At 44.9% G+C, this 13,151-nt stretch overlaps 1 protein-coding gene across 3 annotated transcripts in view; it reads right to left on the bottom strand.

The window, feature by feature from the left end:
- Positions 1 to 13,151, bottom strand: part of SORBS1 (sorbin and SH3 domain containing 1) — a 171,910-nt gene that overhangs the window by 124,668 nt on the left and 34,091 nt on the right. Inside the window, exon 1 of one of the 3 annotated variants that reach the window (XM_060275086.1) lies at positions 4,829 to 5,950. The exons of 1 other annotated variant lie outside the window; for it this stretch is intronic. The gene's annotated coding sequence lies outside the window, so the exon portion shown is untranslated. Of the gene's footprint in view, positions 1 to 4,828; positions 5,951 to 13,151 lie in introns of those variants that run through there. One more of the 3 variants, XM_060275095.1, reaches the window with a different exon arrangement.

Below are 13,151 nucleotides of genomic sequence, written 5' to 3'. Positions count from 1 at the left end.
TACAATCCGTGTATAAGACGCCCCCCAATTTTTGACATTATTTTTAAGGGAAAAAACCTAGTCTTATACACGGAAAAATACGGTACATGATACTTCAAAAGCAATTTAGAAAAACACAAACTTCATGCACATTCCCAGGATAGCTCATTCGGTAGTGTGCAAGACTCTTAATCTCTGGGTCGTGGGTTCAAGTTCCATGATGGGCAACAGATTCCTGCATTTCTGGGGGCTGGCCTAGATGACCCTTGTGTTCCTATAGAGTATTTGAAGGAACATGGTAAGACATGAAACGCCGGTAAGCCAATACAACATTACAAACTGCAACAGTTGTAAAATAACCTAAGTCAAAATTCTATGTTTAATTTGTAAGATAATTTGTGACGGGTACAATTTTAGGGAGCGCGAAACTGATTAAATGAAAGAATAAGTCCGAAAGAGAGAGAGGAGGAAGTCGATTACAAGTGGAGTAGAAGGAAAATATGTATAGAAACAAGAAAGTGTACAGAAACAAATAAGTCACAAGATGAAGTTGATAAATTGTAGCAATTCTCAGTTTAGCTAAAAAATACGATAAGACATATTTTGGAATTTGTATACTTTTTATTGAACTTTTTTTGTATTGAAATGTCACTTTCCGATTTCTGATGATGTATGCAAAGAAAAAACCAATAAAAATGATTATGAAAAAAAAATAGATGACCCTTGTGTTCCGTTCCAATTCTGCAATTCTATGATTTCCCTAGTCATGACCATGTTCTTTGGGCAAACTGCTGTGCAAAAGACCTAGCAATATGAGGTGAGTATTCTGCTCCAGGCAGTAGTGCCAGCCAGATAGGAGGGGTTCCAGAAACTAAAGCAAGAAGAAGTCAAATAAGTCCAATTTAAGGTTCCAGACAGACTATGACCAAGAAGAAGCAGGGGAAATCATTTCAGAATGCATCTCACTGTACAGTATATCTGCTAAGAACCATATCCAATCGAAAGCAGCAATAGGACAGTTTGTGCTAACTAGGTCTGCCTCGATTTTCTGCTTCCTAAACTTTAACTGACTTCTAAAAATAGGTTGAGGAAAGATACATTCTGCCCTCTTGTGCGATTTCAAGTTAGTCCAGTCGTTCAGACGCCTGAGGGATCCGATACCAACCAATCAGATTTTCTCCCTCTTTCCTAACTCCTGATCCTAATTTTTCCTCATGGCCTCCAGTCTCGAGATTTTCTCGCTTGCTTCTAATCTCAGATCCCGTTCCACTCCCAATCTTGACCCCCCCCCCAAATCCAAAGTAAAATTTAGAAAGAGCACCAAATTTCCCCCTTGGTATCCACTCTTGCAAACAGAGCATTTTAGAGCTAGTTATCTGACCAAACTCTTGCCAGTGTCCTGACCTAAAGAAATGCCTTTATTGAACTGTGTTTCCAGGCGGTTCCCACTGAAGTCTTGGATGGTCACCACAACAAGGTCCCCATATAGCAGGCAGATTTTGTATTTGTGGTCAACCTCAGGTGGAATAACAATAACAATAACAACAACAACAACATCAACAACAACAATAATAATAATAATAATATTTATACCCAACCCATCTGGCTGTGCTTCCCCATCCACTCTGGGCGGCTCCCAACTGAATATTAAAAACACGATAAAACATCAAACATTAAAAACTTCCCGATACAGGGCTGCCTTCAGATGTCTTCCAAAAGTCAGAGAGTTGTTTATTTCCTTGACATCTGAAGGCAAGGTGTTTCACAGGATGGGCACCGCTACTGAGAAGGCCCTCTGCCTGGTTCCCTGTAATCTCACTCCATCACTTCCCCTCTTTCTTGCCTTTTCTCTTAAACGAAAAAGAACCAAATTTCTAACTTTTCCTCAGAGGGAAGCAGTTCCATCTGCTTTATAATTTTGCCTGTTTCCCCCCCTGAACCTTGCCCAAAGATATCCTTTTTGAGGTGATGCAACCAGTCCTGTGACACAGTAGGTGTGGTTGCGCAGTTTATTTGTATAATGGTGCTCCGATACTGGAAGTTTTGCTTTCTACTTGAGAACTTGAAGAACTTGCTGCCAGTCAGATCAGGCAATCCTGGGCTGGATGATAGGAGAAAGAAACTTTGTATGTTCCAAGGACAACTCATGCGAGAGTCAGCGATGGGGTGCAGAAATAGCCAAAATGCTGTTGTTGTTTTTCCCTCAGATGCAGTAGCACATTGCCTTACTTGCTGCAAGAATAGGACATGCCTCACTCAAATATGCCTGCCTACATTTACTTGCTAGCTAGGGTAGCAGTGTTTTTCCGGATGGAATAGGACCATATTTTCAGGACTCCGTCGAAACAGATGCAGCAAGACATTTGGAACCCTCGAACTAAAATCCCTTTCGACCAACTTACCCTCAAGGCTAAACCCGATACGATTTCAAATGTGCGCACATTAAATGCAAATAACAGCTTCTGCAAAGGCTGAGCACTACTGGGGTCACAGCAAGTGGGAAAGGTACAGACCGTGCGTAGGCAAACTAAGGCCCGGGGCCCGGATCCGGCCCAATCGCCTCCTAAATCCAGCCTGTGGATGGTCCGGGAATCAGTATGTTGTTACATGAGTTGAATGTGTCCTTTTATTTAAAATGCATCTCTGGGTTATTTGTAGGGCATAGGAATTCGTCCGTTTGTTTGTTTTCTAAATATAGTCTGCCCCCCCCACAAGGTCCGAGGGACAGTGGATCGGCCACCTGCTGAAAAAGTTTGCTGACCCCTGGTGCAAACCCTGTCCTTATCTAATGTAGAAGATTGCTCATTGAAAGCTGCTTTTTGCAGCAAGAGGAAATCTCCTTTTGGCACCAACTACGGAAATCAGCCCTGAGTGCTCACTGGAAGGACAGATCCTGAAGCTGAGGCTCCAATACTTTGGCCACCTCATGAGAAGAGAAGACTCCCTGGAAAAGACACTGATGTTGGGAAAGATGGAGGGCACTAGGAGAAGGGGACGAAGAGGATGAGATGGTTGGACAGTGTTCTCGAAGCTACCAACATGAGTCTGACCAAACTGCGCGAGGCAGTGCAAGACAGGAGTGCCTGGCATGCTCTGGTCCATGGGGTCACAAAGAGTTGGACACGACTAAACGACTAAACAACAACAACACGGAAATGTATCATGCCCCTGCCACTGGTTGCTGTTTACATTTACATTTTAAGAGGAATGTCCACATTACAGTGGTACCTCGGTTTACGAACAGTCCTGTTTACGAACGATTCGGTTTACAAACTCCACAAAAGCGGGAGTAGTGTTGTCGCGGTTTGAGAACTTTACCTTGGTCTAAGAACGGAATCTGAACAGTAGAAGGGCACCGGTGGTGAGAGACCTCATTAGGGAAAGCGCGCTTCGGTTTAAGAACGAACTTCCGGAACAGATTAAGTTTGTAAACCGAGGTACCACTGTAAATGCAAAGCCATGTTCAATATTATGTCTGGTTCGACCCTTAATTTATCAGTGTTGAAGAGAACAGAAGTGTGCTTGGCACTCTGAACATTATAATCTTGTTCTGAAGAGTGGTCTGAATTAAAACATCAAGGTGGCCACGGGGGACCACGAAAGAACAGCACTACCTTCCTGGTTCCCGTAGCAATGCCATCTCTATACACCTACCTCTTTCCTCCAGCTTTTCAAACCACCACATCAACACGTTTCCTGCCACATTCAGGCATCACCACCAGTCTGGACATTTTGCAGGGTTGCTATATCGACACATTACACTTCAAGCAATGGATTTGTGTGTGGGAAGGGTGATAATTTTAAAATAGCTGTAAGCTAAACTGAACATATGGCACTTCCCTGCATTCCTTCATAATTCTCATATGCAATGACTTTTATGTAAAGTGGTGTTGTTTGTTTGGTTGGGGGGGGGGTGTGGAAATCAGAAGGGTTTCAAGCCAGACGCCTACACAATTTTCTCTGTTGCAAATGACGCACACTGCAGTTGGGTTGAAAAGAGTGGTACATAATCCTACCGAAGGGTTTAGGACAAAACTGACTTTCTGAGAAAAGTATCAATCAGGAATGTCTTCCAAATTATTAAAAAGTAGAATACCACAGTTGTCCCTTTTCAAAATCCCTCTTTCATCGATATACACACGAACCGGAAAACGACAACAAAAGGAGCTGCTTCCCAATATTCTCTAGGCAGTATTTTGCCATTTGAGCTGAATTTAGCTAATGCACTCTAGAACTATCATGAAAGAGAATCGCTGCTTCCATGGTTTTGCTCCGACATGGTAAACACACAAAGGAATAAAATATCTACTAACTGGCTATGAAGTCTGACGAAATTACAGAAGGCGTATGTGCAGATCTATGCATGCTCCCTCAGAAATATCCCATATGTTCAGCTGTTCTTACTCATGGGAAAGTATACTTATGGTTGCCACATCAGTAGCTTTCTCTACGAGCAACCAAACCTGATTTGGCAGTAAGCAAATTATGCACATAAAACCGTTAACTGCACAAAGAAACTTGAGCCACATCTGCAATCTTGGCTACTCTGTGGGCTTTCACAGATTTGCATCCACATTTCATTATTACAACACAAAGAAACAAAACCGCTGGCGATCTACCCTTTAGCCCGTTTATCTTCTGCCAGTAAAACTTGTTAAACGCACTAGAAAGACTCCACAGAAAGTAGTAGGGATGTAAGAGTTAACTTTGCCGGAAAGATTATATGCAACAGTTCCAACTGAATCTGCCTTCAAATGCCGAGGAAATCCCATTTTCACTGAAGAACTTAAAAAAAGAAGAAGGGGAAAAAAAAGACTAATTCAAACCTTGGGAAGTTTTAAAGACTCACTTGGCAAGGTCAACGGCACATCGAAATTAAGAATCCACAGAAAGCTGGAGGGGAAAACCCCGACATTGCTGGTAATCCAGAATGCAACTGACGGAGAGCGCAGTGTTTTCCTTTTTTTGGAAGTGTGCAGTCAAAGGCATTTGCATAACGCAAGCAAAGAACATGAAATGCAAGCAAAGCCCTCTGCTAGCCGCAGGAGGGGGTGCCATTAGGGGGAAATCCTTCCCCCATGGCTGAAGTTCAGCCTCCTCATTAAAATACAGAGTGGAAACAGCTGCTGCAAAAAGGAAGGGAATAGTCCAAGCAGCTTCTCCTGAAAATCTTGGCACACAGGCCAGTTTCCCAGTAGTCAGAGAGTACCCTGGCTTTAAAAAGTTCTGCTTCCTCATTGCAGGCATGGCTTTTATTTAGGAGCTGAGTCCGGCAACTATGCACACCGACCCGCATTTCATGCGCGACCTCAGAGCCTGGAGACTTTATAAAACTATATTATTGAAGGGGGGGGCGGACATGAATAGCTAAGCCTGCTGTTCCAGCTGGGAGGGAGAGTTACGCCTTCAAAGACAGGATGAGAGCCATACAACATTCTTCCTTCCTGTCCACACAATCGAAAAGGCTTTGCGGAGATTGGCGCTGTGTGTTTTTTGGGAGGGAGGGGAAAGCTCTCTGGTCACGGCGGTGGTTACCTTGCTGGGAACACACAGAGAGAAGGGAGCACCTGCTTTAAAAATAAGTATCCCTTCCGTTACGAAATGACAAAAACTGACAACGTTGTCACTGTTAAGAAACAAACAACCCGTTTTCTGAAAGTGGGAGGGGTGTGTGTTACCACTTGCCGAGCCCAAGTTCTGTGTTAAAAGAATCAGGGGGGCAGGGAAGCTAATTCAGGGTGCAGCGCAGAAAGGGGGGGAACTTTTCCAGCCCGGGGGCCACCGGCCATTCCAGGCAACCTTCCAAGGGCCACATGCCAGGAGTGGGCAGGGCCACTATCAAAAGTGGGCGTGGCAACAAGTGTAAAGCTTACCTTTGTACAGTACAGCAAGCTATTTGCACACCAATCTTAGGGAAGTTTTTAATGTTTGATGTTTTATCGCTTTATTATTATTATTCTGTTGGGAGCCACCCAGAGTGGCTGGGGAAACCCAGCCAGATGGGCGGGGTATAAATAATAAATTTATTATTATTATTAAAGGTAAAGGGGCCCTGACCATCAGGTCCAGTCATGTCCGACTCTGGGGTTGCGGCGCTCATCTCGCTCTATAGGCCGAGGGAGCTGGCGTTTGTCCGCAGACAGCTTCCGGGTCATGTGGCCAGCATGATGAAGCTGCTTCTGGCGAACCAGAGCAGCGCACAGAAATGCCGTTTACCTTCCCGCCGGAGCGGTCCCTATTTATCTACTTGCACTTTGATGTGCTTTCGAACTGCTAGGTGGGCAGGAGCTGGGACCGAGCAACGGGAGCTCACCCTGTTGCAGGGATTCGAACCACCAACCTTCTGATCAGCAAGCCCTAGACTCTGTGGTTTAACCCACAGCACCACCTGGGTCCCACTTATTATTATTACTACTATTACTATCAGGGTTCAAGGAAACAGTCTAGGCAGGCATAAACACCCACAGTGGGTGTGGAACAGGGCCAGCGAATGGGGGTAGCCTGGGGAGAATCCCAAGGGCCAAACAGCGAGGTCTGGGGGCCACATGTGTTCCCCCCCCCAAGGTTCCCCACCCATGTAGTCACTGCACACTGATCAATTGTGAAGCTGAGACTGTATTAACTGGGAGGAAATCCTTTGTGAATGAAATCAAAGTTTTTCTATTTATATTTGTACCCTTTGAAATGCCTACGTGCGAGAAGCATCCTCAACATGGCTATGAATTTACTTGGGTGGCTGTTTCAGACACACACACACACACACACACACACACGAACGACACCGTGTTATTTAAAAGTCACGATTTTAACACAGCTCGGAAATTATGCAATTATGCTACACAGCAGAGGGAGCGCTTCCGCCTGCAACGTCATTCAGCTCAGCTTGCGATACGGGTAAACGCTTGCAGGCGCACACACTTATGGCATGTGGGTGGGTGTTCCTGACGTTGGCCCGGGCCCGCAGTGCTGCTGCCAGAATTGCATAGGGCAAGCATGAAAGGCACATGAATGCACGGAACGGCAAAGCGGCAAACCCAGCCCGCTTCATACTTCTTATCGGCTGCTTGGCTTGCAGAGCGCTTTTAAAATGAGCAAAACGTGCCTGTGTAACAACAGCGCAGCTGTTCAATTGGAGAAGGTCTAAAAGGCTGACGTCTAGCTCTGAAACCTGTGCTGTTATTCCTCCTTTCCAATGTGGGCTCCTGTGCAGCAGGGAGAGGGTTAAAGGCACATCCGAGTCTTCCTCCTGCTCAGCATCACTGCTCCAGAACAGAGGGGAGAGCTGCATCTTCTTCACGGGGTTTCTATAACCAGAGCAATCCCTGGGGGAGGTAGCTGGCCTCTCCTGAGCCGCCTAGGTTTTCCATGGGACTGGGCTGCATTCATGCCTCTCTGGCGCCCGAGTTGCTGCATATCCCCATCCACTGTTTGAAATTAGCCGGGTGCCGGGCGCATTCTGAAGATGGCTGGGCGCCAAGATGGGACCTGACATCTCCACCACCTGGAAGCGCATGCCTGGGGATCACTGAATCAGGAGTGTTTTCGCACACTAATACCACCCCCTGTATAATTCTATCAGGTATATTTTAGCTGTGCAAAGCGACACCAGAAAAATGGCCACCGACAGGAACAAAAATAAGGGAAATTAACGGGAGAGGAGCTGGAACGGGAGACCTCCGGGAAACGGTAAGTAAAAACGGGGGTTTCCCGGGAAATACGGGGTACTTGGCAGCTATGGAGAAGGGATGTGCACATATCACTTGATCCTGTGGTCCACCCCTATGGTAGTAGCATGCAGTCAAAATCTCTGCCTAACACACCAGCTGTCTAAGACATGCAGTTACCATGATACGAAGGGGATTTCCTGCAATTGCCTGACCCCAGCATGATCACATAGATATGGGTAATGCTGCACTTTGAAGGGTGGCGAGATCTTTGCTCATAATTGGTAGGATGTCTTGCAGAGATTATCCTGCTGCTTGCAAGACAGAGGGGGTTTCCCCTGTGCAATCCGCTTTGCCTAGGGCCACGCTATTCAAAAGCCAGCGTCGGTTTCCCATGATATGACGACTGAGATTCCATAGTCCTTAGCACTCACATTTGGCACAAGTTGCAGTTGGACATGACTCATAAAGTGTTCAAGAGAAGTGCTCAGGATATGCAATCCCAGGAATGCAAAAGCAGGAAATTAATGCACTTGCTCACAAGTCTATTGGCATCATATTTCATGCTGTCCAACAGGAGCCGGGAAATTTGTTTGCATACCCTGCAACATTTTATAAATAAAACAGTGATGTTCCATGTGCAAAACAGTGTCCATATTTTCACACCAAAAGGTAAGTGCCTAATCCTAACAGCAGACTTTACTAAGTGCTGCCTGCATGATATCAAGTTCTACCAGTAAGAAGACAATTGTTCTGCAAAGTCAATTGAGTTCTACTCTGTCCGTTCTCATTATAAACAAGGAAATTTGCAGGTTATTGCTAATGCTGCTCTAGTTGACCGCGCGCCCAAGGCAATTCGAGGCTTCTGCAAATTGCAGCTCTATTGTCTCAGCTCTGCTGACACTGGAACATGAATAAACACTGCCTGGCATGCCGTTACCCAAGTAAAGTTTGTTTCAGCAACTTTTCTTTTTCAACACACTGCACTACAAAAGGCACATCCCTCGCCCTATCTCAAAACGTGATGTTTTTTGAATTTATTATTGCATACATTCAGCCACGAAGGGACCCAGGTGGCGCTGTGGGTTAAACCACTGAGCCTAGGGCTTGCTGATCAGAAGGTCGGCGGTTCGAATCCCTGTGACGGGGTGAGCTCCCATTGCTCGGTCCCAGCTCCTGCCAACCTAGCAGTTCGAAAGCACATCAAAATGCAAGTAGATAAATAGGAACCGCTACAGCGGGAAGGTAAACGGCGTTTCCATGTGCTGCTCTAGTTGCCAGAAGCTGCTTTGTCATGCTGGCCACATGACCTGGAAGCTATACGCCGGCTCCCTTGGCCAATAATGCGAGATGAGCCCGCAACCCCAGAGTCGGTCACGACTGGACCTAATGGTCAGGGGTCCCTTTACCTTTACCTAGGTACATTCGGCCACAGGAGTCTGCTCAAGGGGAAATAACGTAGGAAACCTTCAGACACAATCATTCAGTTTTAGAAAAATAATGAGACGTTGTATATAGGGTGGTCCAACGCCGGCACTCAGGGCCTTTTTGGGCGGCCCTCAGCAACATTTGAGCTGGATTGTCCTGTATAAAAGATGACAGGCTCCCAAAACAACAGCCGGGACAGACAACCCTGTCATTCAAGAATAGCCCAGCCATGTTTTACAGAATCATAGGGTTGGAAAAGGACCTCAAGGGCCATCTAGTCCAACCCCCTGCAATGCAGGAATCTCAGCTAAAGCATCCATGACAGATGGCCACCCAACCTCTGCTTAAAAACCTTCAAGGAAGGCGAGTCCACAACCTCCCAGGGGAGGCAATTCCACTGCTGAACGCCTCTAAACTGTCAGAAAGTTCTTCCTGATGTTTAGTCGGAATCTCCTTTCTTGTAACGTGGAAGCCCATTGCATGTATGGTCGAGAAACCAAGAAGGAACTGGGTGTAAAGGTGCTTAGGTCTCCAAATCGGTCCAAGATTGGTTAATTAAATTGATTGAATATATGAATTTGGACAAAATGACAGCAGCCGTAAGAAACATAGCAAAACAGAGAGTTCAAAAAGAATGGATGTCGGTGGAGGATCACCTGAGGAAAGAAGGCATAAATTGTGAATTGGTAGTTTGTCTAAATTAACTTGAGGATTGCTTAAAGAGAACGTATGGGAAGTAATGGGAAAAGAGTCACCCGTTAAGGTTGGGAATATATAAAAAGGGAGAAAACAGGGGAAATTAAGAATTGCGAGAAACGATATATCAACAATCGGAAGCATTTTTTTATCCATAGTTTTATTTCTATTTCTATTTTTTCACAAGAAATTTTCTCTTTTTTCCCCTTTTTTCTCTTTCTTTTTCCTTTTTCCTTTCGTATCTTTATTTCAATTAATTTGTAATTAGTTTGCATTTAAGTTTCATATATATAATTTCATGTACATAATTTGTATTCTGTGAGATTAGTTTTTCATGCGTTTGTTTGGTTTATTTTGCGTTTGAAGGTTCTTTATGTAATTTTTTAAAGAAAGAAATAAAGCTCTTTTTAAAATCTTTTTTTAAAAAAGGCAGCAAACCAAACAGCCTGAGTGCTAGGTCCAAGACCAATTTCACACCCATAGGTGCAGCCCAAGCTAAAGAAACCCAGTCTACAGCTCCTGCTAATTCCGATCAGCAAGACCTCCCACACCGTTTATGCCTCCTCAGGATAATGGTATGAGAGGGAGCAAGGTCACTCCCTGGTCATTAAGAAGGCAAGTATCTGAGCTGACCTCTGGCTAACCCAGAGTGTCCACTGCATCTGTGAGCATTATCCACTGTGGGAGGTCTAGCTGGGCATCTCCTCTGTTCCTAATGTGAAGAAAACACACCAATTAACAGGATTTTAAATGCTCTCTCTTTTCAGCGGGATCTAAGGCAGGCACCCCCAAACTGTGGCCCTCCAGATGCTTTGGCCTACAATTCCCATGATCCCTAGCTAACAGGACCAGTGGTCGGGGAAGATGGGAATTGTAGTCCAAAACATCAGGAGGGCCGAAGTTTGGGGATGCCTGATCTAAGGCTTAGCCCTATTAATTCTTTGCAGGGGAGTAAGTGCCACTGAACTAAAAGGAACTTACCACTGAGGAGGCATGCAAGGCAGTCAGAAGGAGAGCCCATGTTTTACAGACCCAAAACATTGACATATGCCTGTCAAGCCTCTGCTTAAAGACCTCCAAAGAAGGAGACTCCACCACACTCCTTGCTAGCAAATTCCACTGCTGAACAGCTCTTACTGTCAGGAAGTTCTTCCTAATGTTTAGGTGGAATATTCTTTCTTGTAGTTTGAATCCATTGCTCCGTGTCCGCTTCTCTGGAGCAGCAGAAAACAACCTTTCTCCCTCCTCTATATGGCATCCTTTAATATATTTGAACATGGCTTTCATATCACCCCTTAACCTTCTCTTCTCCAGGCTAAACATACCCAGCTCCCTAAGCCGTTCCTCATAAGGCATCGTTTCCAGGCCTTTGACCATTTTCGTTGCCCTACTCTGGACACGTTCCAGCTTGTCAGTATCCTTCTTGAACTGTGGTGCCCAGAACTGGACACAGTACTCCAGGTGAGGTCTGACCAGAGCAGAATACAGTGGTACTATTACTTCCCTTGATCTAGATGCTATACTCCTATTGATGCAGCCCAGAATTGCATTGGCTTTTTTAGCTGCTGCATCACACTGTTGACTCACGTCAAGTTTGTGGTCTACCAAGACTCCTAGATCCTTTTCACATGTACTGCTCTCAAGCCAGGTGTCACCCATCCTGTATTTGTGCCTTTCATTTTTTTTTTGCCCAAGTGTAGTACTTTACATTTCTCCTTGTTAAAATTCATCGTTTGCTTTGGCCCAGTTGTCTAATCTGTTAAGGTCGTTTTTGAAGTGTGATCCTGTCCTCTGGGGTATTAGCCACCCCTCCCAATTTGGTGGGCATGGACCGTTGTGTCCAAATTCCAGGACAATCGGTCAAGCGCTTTCGGAGAAAAGTGGAGCCCCCAGTTTCACCTTTTTTACATTTTTATATATATAGATGCATCTCTGGGTTATTTGTGGCGCATAGGAATTTGTTCATTCCCCCCCCCCCAAAAAAGGGACAGTGAACTGGCCCCCTGCTGAAAAAGTTTGCTGACTCCTGCCATAGGTACTGATTACAAACTACCTATTTCCCCCCCCCTCACCATCCAAAGAAGACATTACAGTGAAGTCAGTATTTCCACTTAGCGCAAAACACCAGAAGTTTTGAATCATTTGGGCACGAGGAACTCCTGGGAGGAACCCAAATTCCATTATTGAAAGTAGCAGCTATTTTAATTAAGGATGCCCCTTTGCCCCAGAAATAAAATCAGGCTGATTCGAGTGTTCCAACAGAACGCTTTGCAAACTACAAGGACTCCCATCCTTTGCAGTTGGAAATCGAGGAGGCCGCCTTGTTTCAGAAGGGGGAGTTTGAATTTCAAACTCTCCTTCTCCAACACTCACAACCCCCCCCCCCAATTTCCATGAGCATATACTCCAACCAGGCAACTGGCGGACATATTATACTTTGTGGATTAACCATTTACTGGAGGTAAACTTATATTGCAATATGACAGCCTGATATTAAACACAGATCCCTAAAACACTCTACACAATTTCCACAGCTGTCCATAACCCAGATGTTTTTAATATTTTTGCCCTAGAGTGGTTCTCGTTTTAAATTGGATTGGAAACTGCAGGGGAACATGGGATTCGTGTCCACCGAGTTCCTCAGAAAGAACTAAGATGAGGGAATTTCAGCAATTTTTCAGCTCTTCAGACAGCGACAATATTTTGGGAGGCTTTGAAGTGATGCTATTAGACAAGGAACATCTAGAGAGACATTCTTATCTAATGTTAATTCAGGTTATCAGAAGAATGTTGTTTCAACTGCCTTGCCAAGGCACAATGGTTATTTACAGAACTTAATTATATTCAGCCAAAAACATATGCTTCCTACAGATATCTCAGAAGATCACGACCATTGCATTCCTAAGGCCTGAGTGATGCTCGGAAATAAAACTGATTCTGACTACCAGCTTAACTAGGCATACGTAGGCAGCTACCAAGCTTGACATTTTGCTGGGAGTTGGGTAGGAAAAACCTGCTTTGATACAGGGATCTGAGCTCATGTTTTCTTCCCCGGTTCCATGTGCTACGACATGCAAATAGGACAGAGGCAGGAAACGTGGAAACGCTGGCCGTAAATGGGAAAAGGCAGTTGAAGTAAGTATGATTGAATGGGTTTCTAATAATAATAATAATAATTTATTATTTATACCCCGCCCATCTGACTGGGTTTCCCCAGCCACTCTGGGCGGCTTCCAACAGAAAAATGAAATAAAATAATCTATTAAACATTAAAAGCCTCCCTAAACAGGGCTGCCTTCAGATGTCTTCTAAAAATCTGGTAGCTGTTTTTCTCTTTGACATCTGATGGGAGGGCGTTCCACAGGGCGGGCGCCACTACCGAGA

Source organism: Zootoca vivipara, chromosome 5, assembly GCF_963506605.1.
Source record: "Zootoca vivipara chromosome 5, rZooViv1.1, whole genome shotgun sequence".
In the NCBI taxonomy this organism is placed as follows: domain Eukaryota; kingdom Metazoa; phylum Chordata; class Lepidosauria; order Squamata; family Lacertidae; genus Zootoca; species Zootoca vivipara.
The sequence above is the reverse complement of the archived record's forward strand: the minus strand, read 5'-3'. Positions and strand labels throughout refer to the sequence as shown.